This window comes from Lagenorhynchus albirostris, chromosome 14 (assembly GCF_949774975.1).
Source record: "Lagenorhynchus albirostris chromosome 14, mLagAlb1.1, whole genome shotgun sequence".
NCBI classification, from domain to species: Eukaryota; Metazoa; Chordata; class Mammalia; order Artiodactyla; family Delphinidae; genus Lagenorhynchus; species Lagenorhynchus albirostris.
Window position 1 is genome coordinate 4,376,852 of NC_083108.1, and position 13,963 is coordinate 4,390,814.

The following is a 13,963-nucleotide window of genomic DNA, read 5'->3' on the forward strand; positions in this document are numbered from 1 at the left end:
CGTGGCTTCTTGTTGCAGAGCAGGGGCTCTAGGCGCGTGGGCTTCAGTAGTCGTGGCTCGCGGGCTCTGGAGCACAGGCTCAGTAGCTGTGGCGCACAGGCTCAGTTGCTCCGCAGCATGTAGGATCTTCCCGGCCCTGGGCTCGAACCCGTGTCCCCTGAATTGGTAGGCAGATTCTTAACCACTGCGCTAGCAGGGAAGCCCACCGCTCCTCATTCTTTATGACAGGGACCACGCAGCCCTTGGAAACTCAAAGGCTGAGACTGAACTGTCTAGTGGTCTCACCGTCCCCATCCCAGGGAGATGGAAGGTCTGAGCCAGAGCGGAAGCAGCAGCATAGATGTAGCGGCCGCAGGCTCCACGTAAACAGGATTCGCGTTTCATGCTTCACCCGCCTTACGCACCCCCCCCCACATCCCCAAGTAGAGCATCCAGGAGCCACGGTTGGTGTCCTCTATCCTCCCTATGAGCTGGGGATTAGGTCTCCGCCCAGAACCCCTCTCTCCAGAGCAAAGGCTCTCACAGGCAGGGCATGCAGCAGTCTTTGTGGGCAATAGTTGTTTGCTTAACAAATACCTTCATGTTTTCCTATTCCTGACCCAGGAGGATATTTCAAAAATAAGATAGAAAATGAGTTGGGAAAGGTAGGGCAGCTTCTACTGAGGACACTCTTCCTTTGTTCTGATTCCTCACCGGTTACACATCACTCCAGGGTAAGGCCCATGCCCAGCATGTCTTCTGAGGCCCGGGTTTAGGCCCTTGGTTCCCGGGGGAGAGAGAAGCACACAGGTGCTAAGATGGAAGGGGCTTCCTAGAGAGAGATGCTCACAGACCGTTGGGTGCCATGCACGGCCACGGCCACTGGATGGCCAACGTCCACCCTGATGACCCAGCAGTTACCCGAGGAGTCCACGGCACCCTTGCCTTTGGTTCCTGCTCCCCATGAGTCTGCTTCCACTTTCTACTCGGACACTGAGAATTCATTTCCTTTGCTTCAAGTTGACATTTCTCAAAAGAGAGCATATGACTGGTTTAGCAAGTCACCATTAGGAGTCAATTCCCCTGCCAGACGGTCTGGCCAGGTTCTAACCAGGCCAGCAGCCTGCATGATGACAGCTGCCTCTGGGTCGGTCTCCCCAGCTGGTGCAACCCCAATCTGGCCGAGGGGGCAATGTCCCAGCTCAGCGCGGCGCTCTGTGCTGCAGGAGCCCAAGACAGACGCGGTCTGCAGTTGACGGTGGACAGGGTGGCATGACTGAGGCCCCTGCCTGGCCTGGCCCGTTCCCCAGCGTACAGGACACGGAACAGGAGAGTCTTCTAGCAGGTGGGACTCTGGGGGCCGTTGGCCCTGGCTCTCTGGGGATTCGGGCAGAAGTGACAGAAGCTTCCATTCCAATTTGGGGTCAGGTCAGGACGCCGTCCCAGCACTTGAAGAAACAGGACTGCTTTTATCCTCAAGACAAAAGCTACCGCCGACTCAGCACCAACTTCTTGACTTAATGGTTTCCAGGACAGCACTTTCATCCAAGAGCCTGGAGGTGCCACCCTGGGCAGAGAAATGTGAGTAGGCAGGTAAGAGACGGAAACGAGAGCTTTTAAGTCACTACTTTGAAGAAAACTCCAATTATTCTGACGACTCCCCCCTCCCCACCCCCCAAACTAAAAAACAACTAGAACAGCAGCAGCTGCAGCGGAGCCTGGTCTTCACCTTTGAAATCAGCGTTTCCTGCTCTCTGGCCTGGAACAATTATGTGACACCTTAACTCTGAGTATATTTAAGAATGTCAGTTGAGTGAATTCATAAACCCCCCTGCAATTTTCTCTAATTCAGTGAAGTCTATGTTGACTATGCCAAAGATTTTCAAGTTCAAAGAGCCTGAAAGAGCTTCAAGATATAAGACTTTGCTGTTTCCCCTAATATTTATGAGCTTTTTACAAAGGTCAATGAAAGCACCGTGAAACTGGAATAAGTATCCACGTGCCACAGTTAACATTTAGACTCCATAGTTCTGGCTCTATGCCTTGTGCTGTCACGTCCAGGCATCCAGGACAGTCTGCTCTCTGTTTTACGGCAAGTGTTCTTAGCCATGTATTTTTTACTAGAGATAGAGTTCGGCTGTTGTGTATCTGAAAAGGGGCTTTGTTGTCAGGTTAGCGCTGAATTTTCTTTTTTCATGTTTGCCTTTTCAGAGATATGTTTTTGTTGATGATCTCAATTGCCACACAGATCTTCACAATGTAACACTTTTGGAAAGAGTGTTCTGAAAATCACGGTTGTGTCATATCAACAAGAAGCTGTGGGAACTGAGAACGTTGAATGTGGGTCGCAAGTCCTGAATTAGTCTAGTGCCTGACACACAGTAGGTGCTCACTAAACGTGGAGAGTGAGTGGACAAATGAATGGACGGATAAAGCTGTTCTTTCTATCATTCTTTCCTCCCCTGCCTGGGATGGTCCTCTTCAACAGGTGTATCTTATAGGTGTAGTGACCGGGAAGGAAAGTTACAATGCTCTCCCTTCCCCCAGTCTTCCTGTGTTGGATGTCTTCCGCCTACAGGCGTGACAGCATCACCTTGATTCTTACAAAAACCCTAAAATTCATGGATTCATGGAATCCATGAATTTGCCTTAAAAAAAAAAAGTTATGACTCTCAATATACAAAAAAGTTAACTTTGGCAGAATTTCCAAAAAGTTTCTTTTTTACTGTAGTAAGAACAATAACATGAAATCTAACCTCTGGACAGATTTGTAAGTGCACAAATAGGTACCATGTTGATCTCTTGGGCTTATTCACCTTGCATAACTGAAACCTTATACCCATTGAATTACATCTCCCCATTTCTCCCTCCCCAGCCCCTGGCAAGCACCAATCTACTCTCTGTTTGTGAGCGTGACTATTTTATCGATAGATGCCTCATAAGTGGAATCATGCAGTATTTGTCCTTCTGTGTCTGGCTTCTTTCCCTTAGTACAATGTCCTCAAGGTTCATCCTTTTGTTGTATATGATAGAACTGCCTTCTTTATTATGGCTGAATAATATTCTGCTATACGTACATACCACATTTTCTTTATCCATTCATCTGTCAATGAACATTTAGCTTATTTCAAAAATTTAAAAGTAAAACTACCATATGATCCAGCAATCCCACTTCTGGGTATTTATCCAAAAGAACTGAAATCAGGATCTTGAAGAGATATTTGCACCCACATGTTCACTGCAGCCTTACTCCAATAGCCAAGACGTGGAAACAATTCAAAAAGTATTTTAATTACCATTTGGCATTTTTAAGTACAGACTTCACAAAGTCTTTCATTTTTTTAGACTTCAGAGAAAAACATTAGCTTCTTGTCCCATAAAGGGAAACAGTGGCACAGCATCTGTAAGTAGGTATCTGACCAAGGAAAAAGAGAACCGAAGTCATGGTGGCCCATGATCTGAAAGGAACGCAGGGCCAGCCCACCCCACCTGCCAGCACAGGGAGTTAGTTTTGAGACCCCATGTCTCCCGGTCACAGCATACCAGGGTGCAAAGGTCTGGAAGCAGGGATGAAGAGGACTGCTTAGCAAGTTTACCTGTTAGGCTTCTGTTTACACGTCTACCTTTATTATGACACTAACTTCAATAAAAATGATTTTTCATTTTAGTCTTTTGCATCTATTCCACCCTAATAATGTGTGCCAATTTCCACACCATCATGAGAATTTCAGACTGATCTTGGAGTTTTGCCATTAATAATATTAATTGAGATTTGTCATCTTTTATAACGTGACAAATTTTCAGGACTCACCTGTGAGCTGGTGATAACTCTTCTGGGTTTATATCATCTCTCTTGGCTGCAAGAATACTATTATTCATTTCTCAATTATACTTTTAAAATATCCAAATAGTTAAGGGTTATATTTACTAATTAATCAAGAAGAAACTTTTTAACGTTTCAGTCTATTCCCACACTCCCCATCTTGCACTGATTATTTAGAAAGGGTCCAAATGCTGAGTCTAATTAAAAGCATACACCACTTGTTGCAACTTACTTCAGATTTAAACTAAAAATTATGAAACATAATGGAAACATGTTTGCTCACCAGAAATTATACCCATTTAGCAATAACTCACAGTAGATTTCTGCCAAAACAGTTCTCGAAATACATGTTCTATTTTGTGCTCCATGATTTGTTCCATCTTCACCTATTTCTAAGCCAGTGCAATTAGGTGATAAGGGTTTCCATTTTCCTTTTTTTTTGATTGACCGACTCTCCAGTTATCTTTCAATTTCTTATCTGAGAAGCAAAGCACATACTTGAGGATTTTTAAAAATTCATGATTTGTTTATATTTCATTGCCAGTTGGAGGCTATTTCCCAGTTTGTTTTTTAAGTGAGAGGAAGAAAAATACCCAATAAAACCTATCCTGAATATAAACAGTTTAAAGACCCCCAGATAAGCAGAGGGAAATTGAAGTGCTCTACTGTCCCAGCAAACATCAAGAATTCCGTGTGTTCTGAGTGATAACAATCTGTCCAAAGCTGGAGGAATAGGTGGATGGGGGGTAGGTGAGGCCTGCTAAACAATTCTCTTTATTTACTGCCCCCAAATCTGCAAACCCAGACTGAAATTTTCATTTTCTTCTTTGGGAAAAGCAACATAACCAAATGTACAGAGAAATGTCCAGTTATGCGACAAAAACGTCTGCTCACATTCAGATATTTGCCACCTTTGGTGCCCACAGGAAGGTTTCAGAAGGCTGCTTGGCCCAGAGCATTGTTTTCAGCCTCAGTTACGTCAGTACATTGCCTCTCCTGGACGCATTTGCACTTAGGTCTTACCTCTGACTGTGAAACAAAGGCCGAGTCAAAAAGCTTCAGCCATCAACATAGGTAGGGCTTTCCTCTCCTACTACTGCACATGTACTCAGCCACCCTGGGACTGTTTCTCAAAGTGACTTATTACATGCATGTTAGGTTCCCGGGGCTCCTGCAGCAAACTGGGCGGCTGACGAACAGCAGAATTGTATTGTCTCCGGGTTCTGGAGGCTAGAAGTCGGAAATCGAGGCCCAAGGCTCTGGGGAGGCTCCTTCCCTGCCCCTTCCAGCTTCTGGTGGCCCCTGGTGTTCCCAGGCTTGCAGCTACAGCCCTCCAGTCTCTGCCTCTGTCTTGCCATGGCCTCTTCCCTGAGTGTACATGTGTGGCCTCTCCTCTTCTCAAAAGGACACCAGTCATTGGATTTAGGGTGCCCCCCCCAATTCAGTCAGACCTCATCTTAATTAATTACACCTGCAAAAGACAGATTTCCAAATAAGGCCCTGCTCTGAGGTTCCGGGCGGACAAGAACTCGGGGGCACACTACTCAAGCCAGTGAACGTGTATTTCACAATCACGTGCGCACAGTACACACCCTGCTCCGCGGGTCCCCGTCCTCGGGGAAGCCGCAGCTGCCCTCATGCCACTCTGCTGGGTCTCTATCCACTGAGTGAGCCCAAGAGACACCCTGATAGTCAGTGTCCAGAGCAGCTTCTGACTCCTATTCGAACTCCAGAAGGAAGAAGAGAAACAGAAAGAGGAAGAAAAATAGGCGGAAAACGGGGAAAAGGAATACCTAGTGGAGAGGAGGTCCCGAGGCAAGGAGGGGACAGAGCAAGCCGGGTGGTCAGGCTCACAGCGGCCACACGTGTCCCGGTGGTGAGACCTGCCCACCCCCGGGTCCTGAGCGCACCTTTGGGGCCTAATAGTGCAGGTGGGATGATGGCAGAGGTGGAGTTGTTACTCAACTGGGGTATTTGTTAGTAGGGCCCATGGTGCGTCACCACCCCACCCCACCCCCATGTGTGTCAGGCGCTCCTGGAAGATAACAAGGCTCTCGCCGCCCACTGTCCCTCCCCAGGGGGCTAAGGACACCACGCAGGTCATCACAACGAGGAGGCAACCAAGGCTGGACACGTCGGCACACGCTTGGCTGATGGGTACCAGCAGAGCCAGAACGTGATGGAATATTTGGACTAATCGGAGAAGTCATTTACCTTGAAATCAGTGACGTTCAAGATTCAGGGCTCCTCTCCCGCAGGCCCCTTCTAAATAAATAAGTATCCAGTTTTGTGCCTAAGTTTTAGTCACAGTTCTGTATTCTTTTTCTTAAAGAGATCCCCTAAATTCTAAGACGTCAGGTCCCACGAACTTGAGTCCAGGCTGGGCTGACGAGGGAGGACAGAGCTGCCCAGACCTCCAGGCAAGATGTGCAAGGCCCCCCAGCCTGCATCCAGGCTGCTGCCTGGAATCCCCATTTGGACGACATGTGGGCTTCATCCCAGAGGTTTCTGCCATCTCCTCGTGATTTAAGTTGTGCTATTTTTAAAACACCCGTTTAGCTTTTCACTGTACTTAATCTTACAGAAAATAAAATGGAAGAAACCACGTGTACTGGCATTTCTGCTGTTACTTTTAGCTTGGTCTCTTCATTATCTTCGAGAACTATCTCAGCCTATGGAACATCCCCCGGGAAGATTTAGGAAACACGGTGTCTCCCTGTGGGCTCACGGCGGTTCTCGTGCAGCCGGTGGGGCTGGGAGCCAAGATTCCCAAAGCTCGCAGGCTCCCAGGTTGGGGGCTGCCCATAGGATCCAAGTCTGTTTGCCTGGCATGGTTGTGTCATCAGGAGAGGCCGTTAGGGGAGAAGTGGGGGGATTTCTCTCCACCTGGGGAGGGTGATGCGGGGGGAGATGAGCGTGGATGGTTTCTTCCCTCGGCTACACTTCCTTCAGGACCGGTTGCTGAGATTCCTAGGGAAGGCCCTCCTGCCTCAGGCGCTGTGGGTCCAGCGAGGATTCTGAGCATGTGGGGAGAGCAGGGGAGGGAGGACGCTGCGTGTGGATGGGTTCTGAGCACCTGTGGGGAGGGGCCCCAGGACCAGACCAGGCGGACCGGCTTTTCCACGGGCAGGGGCTGCTGCAGGGCTGCGGAAGGAGCCATTCTCAAGCCTGCACCCCAGGCCAGCAGACGCCTGGCTCCTGAGCCCCCCGACGGCAGCTCCCACAGGGCCCCTTGTTGTCCTGGTGGTGGGTGAGGCTAGGCTGAGGGATTCGGCAGGCAGGGCCGCCCATGCGGCAGCAGGTATTGGAGCTGAGGAAGAGCCAGGGTACACGGGGACTGCCTGAAACCTGAGGACAGTGTGGGACCCTAGGTCACCCCACTGGGGACACTGAGAAGTAACGGGGGCGCCACGAGGTGGGTGTTTATGGCACTGAGCAGTCTGGGGAATTGTGCAGCTGTAACATAGAGAGAGAGAGAGAGAGGGAGTGCATCCTTGGTCTGTCATCAGGGTCTGCTCAGACCCGGGACATAAGGCCAGCAGTAACAGGAACTTCTTTTTCAGTTTGGTGGGTTAAAGAATTTTGTCGATGCGATCCAAGATGACAAGTTTCCAACTGAAGCTTTTATTTGAATAGATGGGGTTCCATTGTTGAATGCTGCCGGGAACCCTGAACGAAGTTTTATTTCTTTTTAAAGCATTTGATTCCCGTTGGGCAAACATGGGCAAGGTAAGTGAAGTGCTGGGTTCAAAGACATCATCTGCTCATGGATGATTTTGCAAGTTTTCAAACTGTAAACAGTTGCTGTCACTCACAATTCAAGTGCCACTATTCATTGTGGTTCAAAAAAAAAAAAAAGGAATTGGAACTTGGTTTTATGGATGTGAGGAACTCATCCTTAAATTAACCCAAGATGGAATTTCTGCTAAATGTTGAAGTGCTCCAGTTTTCCCTCTACGTCTGTTGACAGTTTATAGAAGACAGTTCTCCAAGTAAAAGACGTGTGCATTAGTTTCCCGTGGCTATTGTAACCAACACAGACCTAGTGACTTAAACAACAGTAATTCATTCTCTCACAGGTCTTTAGGTCAGAAGTCTAAAATCAAGGAGTCAACAGGGCTGGCTCCTCTGGGGGCTTCAGGGGAGAATACACATCCTTGCCTTTTCCGGCTTGCAGAGGCCACCCTTGACCTGTGGCCCCTTCCTCCTTATTCAAGTGCATCACGCCAGCACCTGGTCCATCACATCTCCTTTTCTGACTCCGACCATCTTACCTCCTTTCACAAGGATTCTTGCGAGTGCATTGGGCCCCAGGGTAGTTCAGGATAATCTCCCCATCTTGAGATCCTTCCCTTAGTCACACCTGCAAAGTCCCCTTTTCCATGGAGAGAGTCACGTCACAGGGCCCAGAGATAAGAACGTGGACATCCTCATGTGTGTGTGGTGGGGGTTATTACTCAGCCTCCCGCCACGTGTGAGGTATTAGTGGAAAAGTCTCCTGGGAGACGAACAAGCTCAGATCAAAGACCCAACTTGAGGGACCCTGGCGGTCCAGTAGTTAAGACTTTGCCTTCCAACACAGTGGGTGCAGGTTCCATTCCTGGTCGGGGAGCTAAGATCCCACATGCCTCACGGCCAAAAAAACCCCACAAAACATAAAACAGAAGCAATGTTGTAACAAATTCAATAAAGACTTAAAAATGGTCCACATCAAAAAAATCTTAAAAAAAAAAAGACCCATCTTGAAAGTCCAACATTGCAGTGTCCAGACAACCACGCAGGGTCACGTTCCCGCCCAGGGAGTTCGGCTTAGCCACTAGCTGCTTCCTTTTTACTCTACTCACATCCGTGGATAAACCAGAGGACGTGGCTGGGGCAGGAGTGGTCTGTTTCCAGGGCTTCCTGTGGGCCAGATGTGGACCCTGCAGAAGGGAACCGTCTGGATTATGTGGAGAGAGAATCTACCCACGTGGAGAGAGAATCTACCCAATTGGGTAGATTGGGTAGAACATCTGGAGGGGGGCCCCTAAAACAGGGCAGAACATGGAGTGTAAGCACCAGAGGGAGTCTTGGACCACCAAGGAAACTGTGGGTCAGAGACTCCCAGCCCCAGCAGCATGTTACCTCTGAAGATAAAGCATCTCGAGGAAAGAAATCAGCATCTGAAATATGCCATCTCTCGAGGGCCCCAGTGTCAAATGACAACCGTCCTCATCCACTAGGGCCTCTTCCTCCCGAGGCTGCCATATACGTGTGAAAGTCGCCCTGTGGAGTTGTGTAGTGCACAGTCTGAGGCACGATTTCTCACCACAATGAATGAAATAAGAAACCAATAAATGAAGACAATTTGGGAAAGTCACAAATATGTGGAAATGAAACAACACACTTCTTACAGGTCAAAGAAGAAATCATAAGATGAGAGTTATAAAACACGCTGAGATGAATGAAAACAAAACTACAACATGCCAAAACTTAGGGGCTGCAACTAAAGCAGTGAAATAAAGCAGGTAAAGGAGAGAAATGTAATATAGCTGTAAACGTCTGTATTAAAGAGAACAAAGATCGCCATCAACAACCTAATCTTCTATCTTAAGAAGAAAAAGAAAAGTAAACAAAATCCACATCACGCCGAAGAAAGGAAACGATTAGAGATTCCAGCATAATAAATAAAATAAGGAACAGAATGACAACACAGAAAATCAACAGAACCCAAAGCTGGCTCTTGGGAAAGACCAGTACCATCCACAATCTCTAGCTAGACTGACCAAGATAAAAAGAGAGGTGATGTAAGCTACTAAAATCATGAATAAAAGAGGGGACACCACTACCAACTCTACAGAAATAAAAAGCACAGTAAGGGAATCCTATGAACAACTGAATAGCAACAAATTAGAAAACCTCAATTAAATGGATAAATTCCAAGGTAGGCAGAAACCAGTAAAAATGACTCTAGAATAAATAGAAGATCTGGGACTTCCCTGGTGGTCCAGTGGTAAAGAATCTGCCTTACAATGCAGGGGACTCGGGTTCGATCCCTGGTCAGGGAACTAAGATCCCACATGCAACGGGGCAACTAAGCCCACGCGCCACAACTACTGAGCTCACGTGCCTCAGCTAGAGCCTGCCACGTGTCGTGGAGCCTGCGTGCCACAACTAGAGAAGAGAAAACCCGCACACCACAACTAGAGAGAAGCCCGTGTGCCGCAACGAAAGATCCCGCGTGCCTCAATGAAGATCCCGCGTGTCGCAAATAAGACCTGACGCAGCCAAAAATAAATTTAAAAAAATAATAAATAATAAAAATAAATCTTAAAAAGAAAGAAATAGATCTGAATATGCCTATAACAAGTAAAGAGATTAACTTAGTAATTTTTAAACCTCCCACAAAGAAAAGCCCAAGTTGGCTTCACTGGTGATTTCAACCATATGTTAAAAGAAAAATGAAAACCAATCCTTCATAGCTCTTCCAAAAAAATAGAAGAGGGGGAAATACTTCCAATATCATTTTATGAAGCCAGTATTACCCTGACACCAAAACCAGACAAAGATCACAAGAAACGAAAACTATATGCCATATACTTTATGGCATATTAACACAAGAACCCTGAAAATACTGGCCAGCCAAATCCAGCAATATGTAAAAAGAATTATATAACATGACCAAGTGGGATTGATCCCAGCAAGGCTGTCAGTAGAGTGAACAAGATGTTTCAGAGCCTGTATGTGTATGCTGTATGTTTATATAAATATTTATATATTAATAGCCTTAAATACTTGTATCTTTTAAAGAGAAGAAAGTAAAAACTCAGTGAGCCAAGTTTCAAACTTAAGAACTTAGGAAAAGCAAACTATAGTTCAATTTTTAAAAAAGGACATTAGGAAAAGAACAAAAGAACTCCAAAAAAATCTAAGAAGGGAGATAATAAACAAAAGACCGTATATTGCCAGACAGAAAACAACGCTCTAAGAAGGCTGATCAAGCCAAATGTGGTCCTTTAAAACTTCTGGTAGATTCATTAAAGAAAAAGAAGAGCAGTTATAAATAAATAACGTTATAAATGAAAAAGAGGACGGGACTAGACAGAGGAGCTATTAGAAGGTATAATAATTTACTACATGCGGCAAGAAAAAATAGAAAGCCCCAATAATCCTGTAACTATTAAGAAAAATAGGAGTAATTAAAACTCTCCCCACAAGAGAACCATATCCAAAAACTTCTGCCAACTTTTCAAGGACCAGCTCATTCCAATCTTATGCAAACTCTCCCAGAAGAAATGCTCTCCAAATCATTCTATGAGGCCAGTATCATTCTGATACCAATGTCAGATAAAAACAGTATGTAAAAGGGAAATTAGAGCCTTATTTTACTCATGAATACAGATGAAGAGTTCTAATAAAATATTAACTGAATCTAACGGCACATTAAAAAAGATAACATGCTATGATCAAGTTGGATTCACAGGAATTCAGAGGTTCTTTAATATTTTCATGTCTGTACATTTGATTTACTACATTAAGAGATCAGATGATCATATATGGTTATAGATAACCATATATGAACATCTCAATAGATGCAGAGAAAAGCATATGATAAAATTCAACATCCATTCATGAAGGCACCTTAACTTGATAAAGAATATCTGTAAAACACTTGCAACGTAAGTCATCATAAATGGGAAACAGAATAATTTCTTTTAAAGCTAGAAACAACAATCTGGAAACAACAGGATTTATGGGCTGAAAATACAGAATCTGTATGCTGCAAACTAAAAATGTGATGAAAGAAATCCAAGAATGCCAAATCAATGGTGAAATATATTGTGTGCATGGATTGGAAGACTCATAATAGTAAAGGTATCAAATCTTCTCAAAACAGTCTGCAGATTTAATGCAATTCAGAGCAAGATCCCAGCAGGATTATTTTGCAGATAAAGACAACCTAATTTTAAAATTCATATGGAAAGGCAAAAGAATTAGAATAGTCAAGTCAACTTTGGAAAAGAAGCAGAAAGTTGGAGGAATCACACTTCTCCCTACTTTATGACTTACTATAGAGACAACAGTAATCACAACAGTGTATATTGGCAAAGGGATAAGCACATAGATCAGTGGAAGAGAACAGAGTCTAGACTTAGACCCACATAAATATGGCCAAGTGAATTTCTGACAATGGCAAAGAAGTAGTTCAGTGGAACCAGGATAGACTTTTTCAAAAATGGTGTTAGAACAGTGGGACTCCCATACGCAGAAAAGGGACCCCGACATCCTTTGGCTTTATTCAAAAATTAACTCAAAGACTGCAATCAGCTGTTAGGAGAATGAAAAGACAAGCTCCTCACTGGGAGAATATACTTACACACCATGTAGCCATTAAAGGGCATTTATCCAGAATACATAAAGAACCCTCAACTTCAGCAGTCAGAAAACTCAGTTAAAAATTGGGAAAAGGCTTGAGCAGACACTTTACTGAAGAGGATCTACAGACAGCAAATAACCCATAAAAAGATGTTCGACACCATTAGATGTTAGGGACATGCAGACTAACGCCACAGTGTGTTGTCTGCAAGCCTTACAGGCCCCTTCGCAACAATGTCGTCTCAGACTGTAAATTCCAAGAGGCCAGGGGACTTGTTCCCTGGTACAGTGGCTGGAATAAAAGAATACTTACAGTAGCAAGTCCTAGTGAGGATGCAGAGCCCCTGGAGCTCTCAGCACTGCTGGTAGCGATGTGAAGTGGCAGAGCCGCTCTGGAAGACAATTTGACAGCTTCTTGTAAAGTTAAGCAATCCCATTCCTAGGTATGAGATTCCTAGAGAAATAAAAATGTATGTTCACACAAAAACCTGGACATGACTATTCATAGCAGGTCGATTCATATTCACCCCAAACTGGAAACAACTCAAGTGTTCTTCAACAGGTGGATGGGTAAACTGATAACATTCATACAATGGAATACGACCGAATAATGAAAAGGAATAAATTACTGATACATGCCACTACTTGTATGAATCTCAAAAGCATGATGCTGCGTGAAAGAACCTAGTCTCAAAAATGTGTGGCTCTGGGGCAGGAGACAGATGGGCCCCCAGGGCAAACAGTTTGAGTTCATACCTTGTGGACCAATACTCCTAGACGGGAATAACAGGACAATTGAGAGAGGAGGCTGGGCCCTGCCCAGGTAGAAGATAAGATACCACATATTCCTCATTCTTGAAGTCAGGAGACCTCCCCGACTGCATGCGCAGAAAGGCTCCTTGGTGGTCAAAAGGGGAGTGATGCCAACTGACGCTCACTTACCCATAGGCCTCTTCCGTGGAATCCATCTTGGCTAAGAGATGTGCACGCACACATGGGAAAATCCTGAGATACACCAAATATGGAGTCTGAACCAGGCAAAGCAAAATGACTGGACAAAGAAAACACGGAAGAAATGCCCCATGTAAGTGATTTAAACTGTTGCGAGGGCACGACCCTCTCTGAGTCCGCCCGTGTGTCTATCCACACGTACTCTTTTTTTCTCCTAAATAAATACTTTACTTGTTTCACTATTTTCCATCTTTGTGGGAATTCTTTTTTCTGCAAAGCCGTAGAGGCAGGGCCTTGTCACTAACCACTGGTCTAGTGGCTAGGATCCGGTACTCTCACTGCTGCGACCCGACCTCAGTCACTGGCCGGGAACCGAAACCCTGCTTCAAGCCGCTGCAGGCCGAGGCCACCCGAGATCAGTTCCATTTCCATGACGGTCTCAAAAGGACAAAACTCAGTGATTACCAGGGGATGTGGTGGAGGGGCAGGGCAGCATGAGGGGGTTTTTTGGATGGTGGAATTGTTCTGTATATACGGTTACTTGATTCTATATATACACGTGTGAAAATTCATAGAATGGTACACATGTTCACACAGAAGTCAATTCCACTGTATGTTGGTTTACAAATCAAACAGTAGAAGCTAAGATCAGTTAGAACTTGCACAGGTTATTCCCATGTACTTTCAATGATCAGCATCAGAAAGGCCCTCATTATAGCAAAATTCCTTAAAGCGCCCAATACCAGTTGCCCATTTTCTTCAGTTATACAAATAAAATATGTGACTCAGTCACAGGGAAAAATAATGTAGTAGTAAGACACGGATGCTTATTACTACTACTTCTAAACAAGACTG